The sequence below is a fragment of the Rhincodon typus genome, chromosome 29 (assembly GCF_021869965.1).
Source record: "Rhincodon typus isolate 14 chromosome 29, sRhiTyp1.1, whole genome shotgun sequence".
Classification (NCBI taxonomy): Eukaryota; Metazoa; Chordata; class Chondrichthyes; order Orectolobiformes; family Rhincodontidae; genus Rhincodon; species Rhincodon typus.
Window position 1 is genome coordinate 17591957 of NC_063360.1, and position 9016 is coordinate 17600972.

The window sequence follows — 9016 nt, forward strand, 5'->3', positions numbered from 1 at the left end:
CTTAAGCAATTAATGGTAGGCCCCTGGGTATTGTTGTAAAACAGATGGACCTGGGGTTCAGGTACCTAATTCTTTGAAATTTGCATCACAGGCAGACAGAGTGGTTCAGAAGGCATTTAGCATGCTTGCCTTCATTGCTCAGATCTTTGAGTATAGGAGTTAGGATGTCATGCTGAGGTTGCATAGGATGTTACTGAGGTCCTTCTAGAGTATTGTGTGTGGTTCTATAGGAAGAATATTATCAAACTGGAAAGAGTTCAGAAAAGATTTGGCAGGATGTTGCTGGGAATGGAGGGTTTGAGATTGAAAATAGACTGAAAAGACTAGGATATTTTTCACTGGAGTGTAGAAGGTTGAAGGGTAACCTTATTGAAGTCTATAAGATCATGAGGGTCATAGATAAGGTGAATGCTGAGGGTCCTTTCCCTCAGGTGGGGGAGTTCAAAACAAGGGGGGATATTTTTAAGGTCAGAGGAGAAAGATTTAAAAAGGACATGTATGGACAACTTCTTTTACGCAGAGAGTAGTTTGTGAGTAGAATGAACTGTGGAGACAGCAGTGGATGTAGGTACAGTTAGAATGTTTAAAAGACATTTGGATATTTCCATAAATTGGAAAGGTTTGGAGAGATTTGGGTCAAGCACAGGGAGGTGGGACTAGTTTAGTTTGGGAACATGGTCGGCACGGACTAGTTGGATCAAATGGTCTGTTTCCATGATGTCTGATTCTAACACTCTCTTTGCCTCTTTCACCTTGTTTCAAATATTGAATATATTTGTTCTAGGACAACAAACAGAATTAGGGTGGCACAGTGGTTCAGTGGTTAGCACTGCTACCTCAAAGCGTCAGGAACCCAGGTTCAATTCCATCCTTGGGCAACCGTCTGTGTGGAGTTTGCACATTCTCCCCGTGTCTGCGTGGGTTTCCTGCAGGTGCTCCGGTTTCCTCCCATAGTCCAAAGATGTGCAGGCTAGGTGGATTGGCCATGCTAAATTGTCCATAGTGTTCAGGGATGTGTGGGTTACAGGGGGATGGGTCTGGATGGGATACTCTGAGGGTCGGTGTGGACTTGTTGGGCCGAAGAGCCTGCTTCCACTTTGTAGGGAATCTATGAATGCTGTATTCTAAATTTAGCCATGTAAATGTATAATCTATGTCACCTCTTGTGATTTGTGTTTATCCTTCTGGCTATTTATCTCGATCTGATTAGCTTTTCTTGGTAATACTGTGAGCAAGCTGTTCACTAAATCTTCCACGCTCTTCAGTTTTATGTTATGTCTGTTGCTACAGCCATTTTAAATTATATCCTCTCTCCTGTTCCTGCTACCGTTATGTTGCAATTGCATATAATCAAATTTGCAACCAGTTATCCCCTTAACAAAACACTTAGACAACTTTATGTTTGAGTTCCCTTTTGCTTGTAGTTGATAGGTCATCCCTCATTCGATATCACCTACAAAATTAAACTTTTCAACTTTAAATCATTTTCACACACACTGCAAGCAGTGACTAGTACAGTTCTCCAGCTGCTGACCATATGAACATAAGTATATCTCCATCCAAAACCCCCCTCTACTTTAGTGAATTTTCAATTCTACTGAGAACTTGTATGCAATGCGGTTGTTGACTTGCTCACCGAGCCGGTAAGTTTCGTCGCAAACGTTTCGCCATCATATGAGGTGACATCATCAGTGCACCTCCAGTGAAGTGTCGGGGTTCTGTCCCACTTTTTATTTATGTGCCTTGGTTTGTTGGGGTGGGTGGCATCACTTCCGGATTTGTTTCTTAGTGGTTGGTATACGGGGTCCAGCTCTACGTGTTTGTTAATGGAGTTCTGGTTTGAGTGGCAGGCCTCCAAGAATTCTCGTGCGTGCCTTTGCTTGGCTTGTCCTTGGATGGCTACGTTGGCCCAGTTGAATTGGTGTCCCTCTTTGTCCATGTGTATTGAAATGAGTGATAGTTGGTCACGTCTCTTGGTAGCTAGTCGGTGTTCGTGAATCCTGATGGCTAGTTTCCTTCCTGTTTACTCTATGTAGTGTTTTTGGCAGTCATTGCATGGTATCTTGTAAATAACTTTGGTTCTGTTAATTGTGGTTATCGGATCCTTTATTGTCATCAGTAGCTGTGGTAGCATAACTGTCGGTTTCTGGGCTACCATGATTCCTGGAGGGCGGATATTTTCTGGTGGTCATCTCAAATGGGTCCTTAACGTACAGAAGGGTGACTAGTGTTTCTGGACGTGTTGTGCCCTCCTGTTGTCTTTTGTGTAGGTATCGACAGAAGAAAACTCGCCTCGCTATTAGACAGACCAGGGATACAGACACCCAACAACACCAACACCATCAGCAAAGAGAGCACCCTCAAACTACTGGATCTGTGCTTTACAACCCACTTCACCTTCAATGGCAAGATATACGAACAAATCATGGGATCACTGACATCAGAATTAACAGCGGAAGCCGTAATGCAAAGACTGGAACGGACATCCCACCATCTAACTAAAACTATGGATCCACTATGTGGATGACACCTTTGTGATTATGAAATGCATTTATCTGGAAGAAACACAACTACTCATATACAACATCCTCACTGGCATAAAATTCACCAGGGAAGAGGAGAAGAACAACAGACTTCCCTTCCTGGACATACTGGTTGAACATATGGCCAACAGTGAACTCCAAACAGCTTACACAGGAAGGCTATCCATACAGATCAGGTACTCAACTCTAATAGCAATTATCCCAATACCCACGAACGGAGCTGCATCAAAACACTCTTCAAGTGAGGCGCAACACACTGCAGCACCCAGGAGCGGCGCAAAGTTGAGGAAGAACACCTATACAGCATCTTTAGAAACAACAGTTTCCCAAAAAGCATAGTCTATCAATACCTACAGACCACAAAAGGCACAATATGTCTAGAGACACTAGTCACCCTTCCGTACATTAAGGACATATCTGAAATTACCACCAGATTATTCCACCCCTTAGGAATCATGGTAGCCCAGAAACCGACAGCTACACTACAACAGCTACTGCTGAGAATAAAGGATCCGACAACCACAACTAACAGAACTAACATTATTTACAAGATATCACGCAACGACTGCCAAAAGCATTACATTGGGCAAACCGGAAGGAAACTAGCCATCAGGATTCATTAACACCCAACTAGCTACCAAGAGACATGACCAACTATCACTCATTTCAATACATACAGACAAAAAGGGACACCAATTTGACTGGGAGAACGTAGCCATCCTCGGATAAGCTCGAGAATTCCTGGAGGCCTGGCACTCAAACCCGAACTCCATTAACAAACGTGTAGAGCTGAACCCCATATACCAACCACTAAGAAACAAACCCAGAAGTGATGGCACCCATCCCAACAAACCAAGAAACGTGAATAGCAAGTGGGACAGAACATCAACGCTTCACCGGAGGCGCGCTGATGATATTACCTAGTATGGTGACAAAATGTCTGCAAACAAACTTACCAGCTCAGTGAGCAAGTCAACAACTACATCAACAACCTGAGCTCCAAATCTTCTCAAAAACCTTGAATTTGTATGCAAATCAATTCCTTCCTGTATTGCAGTGAAATATTTGTGTGGCACAGAACCCCAAAATGTTTCACAAATCTAAGCATGTAGCATCCACAGAATTTTCTTTGTAAGTTCTGCAAAGAACCCCATTAAATTTGTTTGACTTGACTTCATCCCAAAATAAAATCTCTGCAGACCCCTGCGTACAAGCCACGTTTACTTAGTGTAATTGTATCCTGTCTTAGGATCACTTCCAATACTTTATTCAAAAAGATGTTCTGACTTCAGTGTGAGATAGCAAGAACTGCAGATGCTGACTTCAGTGTGTTTTCTCTCATTCTATTTTTACCATCAGGCCTCTAACCACAATAATCCTGTAGTTTTAGTGCCAAACCCTTCCACAAATTGCTTTAAAAGGCTGCTCAACAACCTAACTGTTCAGCAAGGTACATTAGACCCTTTTTCTCACTTCTTCAGACCTGTTTATATTGCTTCTTTACTTTGAAAAATGTAATTATGAATCTCTGTTCATCGTGTTCAAAGTATGGCTCTCCCTTTGACAATAATTAATTTGGATCTACCTGGAGGTCCCATGCAATATAAACCCTAAATACACAACACATGCATTAATCTTATGTATATATCTGTTATCGATATTGATTTGCGTGGCATACATCAGTTAAATGTGATTTAAAGCAGTTCTGTATTTCAGCAAAGCAGTGACCGAAGCATAGCTAATTCCAAACAAATTTAATTTAATCCCACTCTGCCACTTGTGTATTACCTGAGCTGTATTTTCTGTAAAATCCTTTGAGACACAAGTTCTTCAAATTAAATATCATCAAAAGACCTCAATCAGCTAAAGTTCTTCTTAAAGGTGTGTGAATCCATTGCATTCAGATTAAATAAAAATATACCAACAAAAGCTACCTGAAGCCACTATGAAAAATCTTAATTTTAAGATTTAATTGTTTTGTCTGTCAGTTATGTGGGTAACAGGATCCTTCCAACAGTTGATCGATTGATCACAAAATGATGTCAGATGGTTATTAAAAGTTCAACCATGCCCTGAAAACTAGAGCATTATCATGATCTATCTTTTTACCTGTACATGCCGACACAATTCATTGATCCCAGATCACGTTCAGCATGGAGATGGTGGTGTAATTGTAATCTCACTGGACTGTTAATTCAAAGACCCAGGCTAATGCTTGCAGACATATGTTCAAACTCCACCAGACTAGCTGGTGGTTTTTAATTATCTAGAATTGAAAGCCACAGCCACAATGGTGGTCATGAAGCTACCATTAATTGTTGGAAAAACCCATATGGTCCAATAACGTCTTCTAGAAAAGGGAATCTGGTTTACATGTGAGTTCAGACTCTCAGCAATGTGGTTGACTCTCTGAAATGGCCTAGAAAGCCATTCAGTCAAAGATCAATGAGAGATGGACCACAAATGCCAATCTTGCCAGTGATGCCTACATCACATGAGGAAATAGAGAACAAGAAATTGTTCTCTGCATTATAAACTTCACTTCAGCCTTAAATCATTGTCGCACAGGAGGTAAAAAAAATTAATGAGAGGTCCTTTTATTATTTTTGCCAAAAAAGGGGTGATTATGAATTAGCTTCCCTATGGACACCTTTTACAATGAACATTCAATTTGAGACCACCACTTTTGCAGTCGCTAGAAGTTAATATTATCTTCATTTGCTTCTGGCTCTTCCTGGCGCTGTTCACATTAATCATTGGAACAATAAATGTATGTTTTTTTTTCTATCCGGGGAAGCAAGATCAATTAGTCAACTTCTGTTCTATGCAGCTACTAATGGTTATATTTAATCAAAGACTTATTGTTGTATTCTTTTTGTCTCAGTTCAGATTTCAAAACAGTCAGTAAGTACAGACTATTAAACAGATTTATACTTTGTTCCACTTTGCTATAAGGACCATTTTGTAAATACAAATTTCACTTATGAACATCCCATTTCAGGCTCCAGTCTTTGATCTCATGGCTGGGCCTACACAGAGCACATTGTGTTTTTGGCTTTTCCTAGTTATCTTAAGAAGGTGGTAGTCCATGTTTTCCCTGAATTGTTGTTGAAATCAAATCCAGGAGATTTACCCAGCAAATGACATGCTCAGATTAAATTATGTATTATCACAGTGACGTTTAGGACTTGGCAATGCCTTCATGGTTTTGGAATAGGAATTGAAAAATTTCACAAGCCAGCAAACTCTGCTGTAATCGCTCAATTCCATTTTTAATTTTGATACTTCATAAACATGATTCATCATTTATAATCTGCGACATATAGAAGGTTAGTGAAAAATTAAAGTCATTTGACAAAACCTGACCCTACTGGCCATGAACGCACTTGCTTTTGTTTTAACTGTTATGCCAGTGCTTTCCAATCCCTTTCATTTTAAATCTTGAAAATCATTGTGGCCCCTTGAGGATTTGGGAGGAGGGGTGATATGAGGAGAAAATACCTAAGATGAAGAGGAAGAGGAGAGAATTGGCCATAACAGCCACAGAGCCTGTGGCCCCAACTTTGAGAAATCCTGTGTTTTGGGCTTTGGAGCATTATGTAACCCCAAAGTTGAAATTCACAGCGATTCAGGGGTACAATCCTCATTTTGGGAAACCCTGTATTTTGGGTTTCGGTGCATCATGTAACCCAGTCTGGAAAAGTGAGTCTACAAGTATAGTATGTAAAAGAGATTCTGTTCCTGACATTTTGGCAATGATTTGAACGTAATGCCACATGCATCAGTTGCCCTGGGCTCAGGAGAAACTGCAGTTAAGTGGAGGCTGGAGCAGATGGAGCAAGCAATTATGCTTTTTAAGAGTACAGCTTTTGTGACACGTGGAGCAGCTTCCCATGGTTCACAGGTAAATCACCTAACGTAAATGGACATTCCCCCTTTAACCATATAATTTCTCCCACTCTCACTTCTTTCCAGTTTTTGTCCACAACCCTGCCACCCCATCACACCACTATCAACTCACATTTTCCAGTAGCTTTATGATTAGAATTATTCATTCAGAAGATGTCAATGTCACTGGCTGGGCCACCTTTCATTGCCCATCACCAGCTGTCCATGAGAAGATGGTACTGAGCTGCCTTCTTGAACGACAACTGTCTATTTGGTGTAGATAGTTCACAGTGCCGTTAGGGAGTGAGTTTAACAATTTTGATACATTGGCAATAAAGAAAGTGATAGATTTCCAAGTCAAATGTTGAACGGCTTGATGGTGAACTTGCAAATGGTGACGTTTCCTTGTATCTGCTACCCTTGTCCTTCTGGATGATAGTGGTTATGGTTTAGAAGGTGCTAGGTATGCAGCCTTGGGAATTGCTTCACTGCATCATCTAGATGGTATATATTGCTGCTACTGAGCTTGTTGTTGGGCAAAGTGAATGTTCATTGACCTGGTGCCAATCAAGTGAGCTGCTTTGTCCTGTATGGTGTCAAGCTTCTTCGTAGTGTTGTTGGAGCTTCAGTCATCCAGGCAAGTGGGGAATATTCCATCAGACTCTGACTTGGGTTTTGAAGATGGTGGATGGATTTTGGTGGCTGTGTGGTTAACCCTGTTGCCAGGTGCCAGGGACCCAGGTTTGATTCCAGCCTCAGGTGACTATGTAGAGTTTGCATGTTCTCCCCATGTCTGTGCAGGTTTCCTTCGGGTGCTCCAGTTTCTTCCCACAGTCCAAAGATGTGCAGGTTAGGTGGATTGGCCATGCTAAATGTAAGGTTACAGGGATAGGTGGGTCTGATTGGGATGCTGTTTGGAGGGTCAGTGCAGACTTGATGGGCCAAATGGCCTCTTTCTGCACTGTGAGGATTCTATGATTCTAAGAGTCAGGAGGTGAGGTAGTCACTGCATGATTTCGAGTATTTGACCTGCTGTTGTAGCCATAGTATTTATATGTCAAATCCAGTTGAGTTGCAGGTCAGTGGCAACCATCCCAGGACATTGATAGTGGGGGATTCAGTGGTAGTATTGCAATTGAATGAGGATTAGATTTTGCTTGTTGGAGATGGTGATTGCCCAGCACTTGTATGGTTCAAATGTTACTTGCCACTTCTCACCCCAATAAATGGACAATAAATGCCTATAGGGTATTAAATGTTGGCCAAGCCAGCAACACCCATATCCATGAATGAATTTAAAAAAAGCTCAAGCCTGGACATTATTGAAGTCTTGCTGTATTTAACCGTAGACTGTTTCAGTATCTGAAGAGTCATGAATAGTGCTAATTGTTCAATCATCAGTCAACATTCCCACTTCTGACCTTATGGATGGTAGGTCATTGATAAAGCAGCTGGAGATAGTTAGACCAAGGACACTACACTGAAGAACACCTGCAGAGATACTGTGGAGCTGAAATAACTGACCCTGAACAACTGCAGCTATCTTCCTTTGTGGCAATGATTCCCTGTCCCTCAAACCAGCGCAAAGTTTTCCCCTTGTTTCCATTTACAATAAGTTGCTCAATTTCCCTAATGGACACCATCCTTGATTGTCTTTCATTGCAGATTTTTACTGTTGGCTTTCATACTGACCAGCCCATCAATTTGACCAGCTACGAGGTGGGAAATAGAGTAAAATGCTACTAATAAGTGTTGCAACAAACAGGCATTGATCACTGTATTAAATATAGCTCACTTAGCTCCAGTTTTTCATTTGGAAGTTCAAATCAAAGTAACCCAGAAGTCAAGCATTTTGTTTTAACAGGTTAAAGGTTAGCTTACTACAAGCTATTACTGAAGCTTGCTTAAGACTAAAAAGACAAAGTTATAAACTTAAAAACTGACAAATGCAACAGTCAAAAGAGAAGAAATAAGACAAAAAAAAGGTGAGACAACAAGGTGCAGGGCTGGATGAACACAGCAGGCCAAGCAGCATCATAGGAGCAGAGAGGCTGACGTTTCGGGCCTAGACCCTTCTTCTACACTATTTGGTTCGTATTCCTTTACATATAGTATATATTACAAACAACAGAGAACCTAAGACTGTCCCTGTGGAATACCACTAGTTACCAGTCTCCGTTCTGAAAAATACCCTTCCACCGCAGTCTTCTATGACTAAGCCAGTTTTGTATCCATTTTAGCCAGCCCGCCCTGAATCCCATGTGATTCCGGTTTTTATACCAATCTGCTGTGTGGGACTTTATTAAATGTCTTGCTAAAGTCCATATAAACTACACTCACAGCCCTTCCTTCATCAATTTTATATTTGTCACCTCTTCAAAAAAGTCATTCAGATTGGTGAGATGTGACCTTCCCCGTACAAAACCATGTTGGCTGTTACTAACTAGTCCATTTTCTTCCAAATGTGCATATATCTTGTCCTTTGATATCTTCTCCAAGAGCTCCCCCACCACAGACATCAGGCTCACTGGCCTACAGTTTCCTCGATTATCCCTGCTTCCTTTCTTAAACAAGGGAACAACATT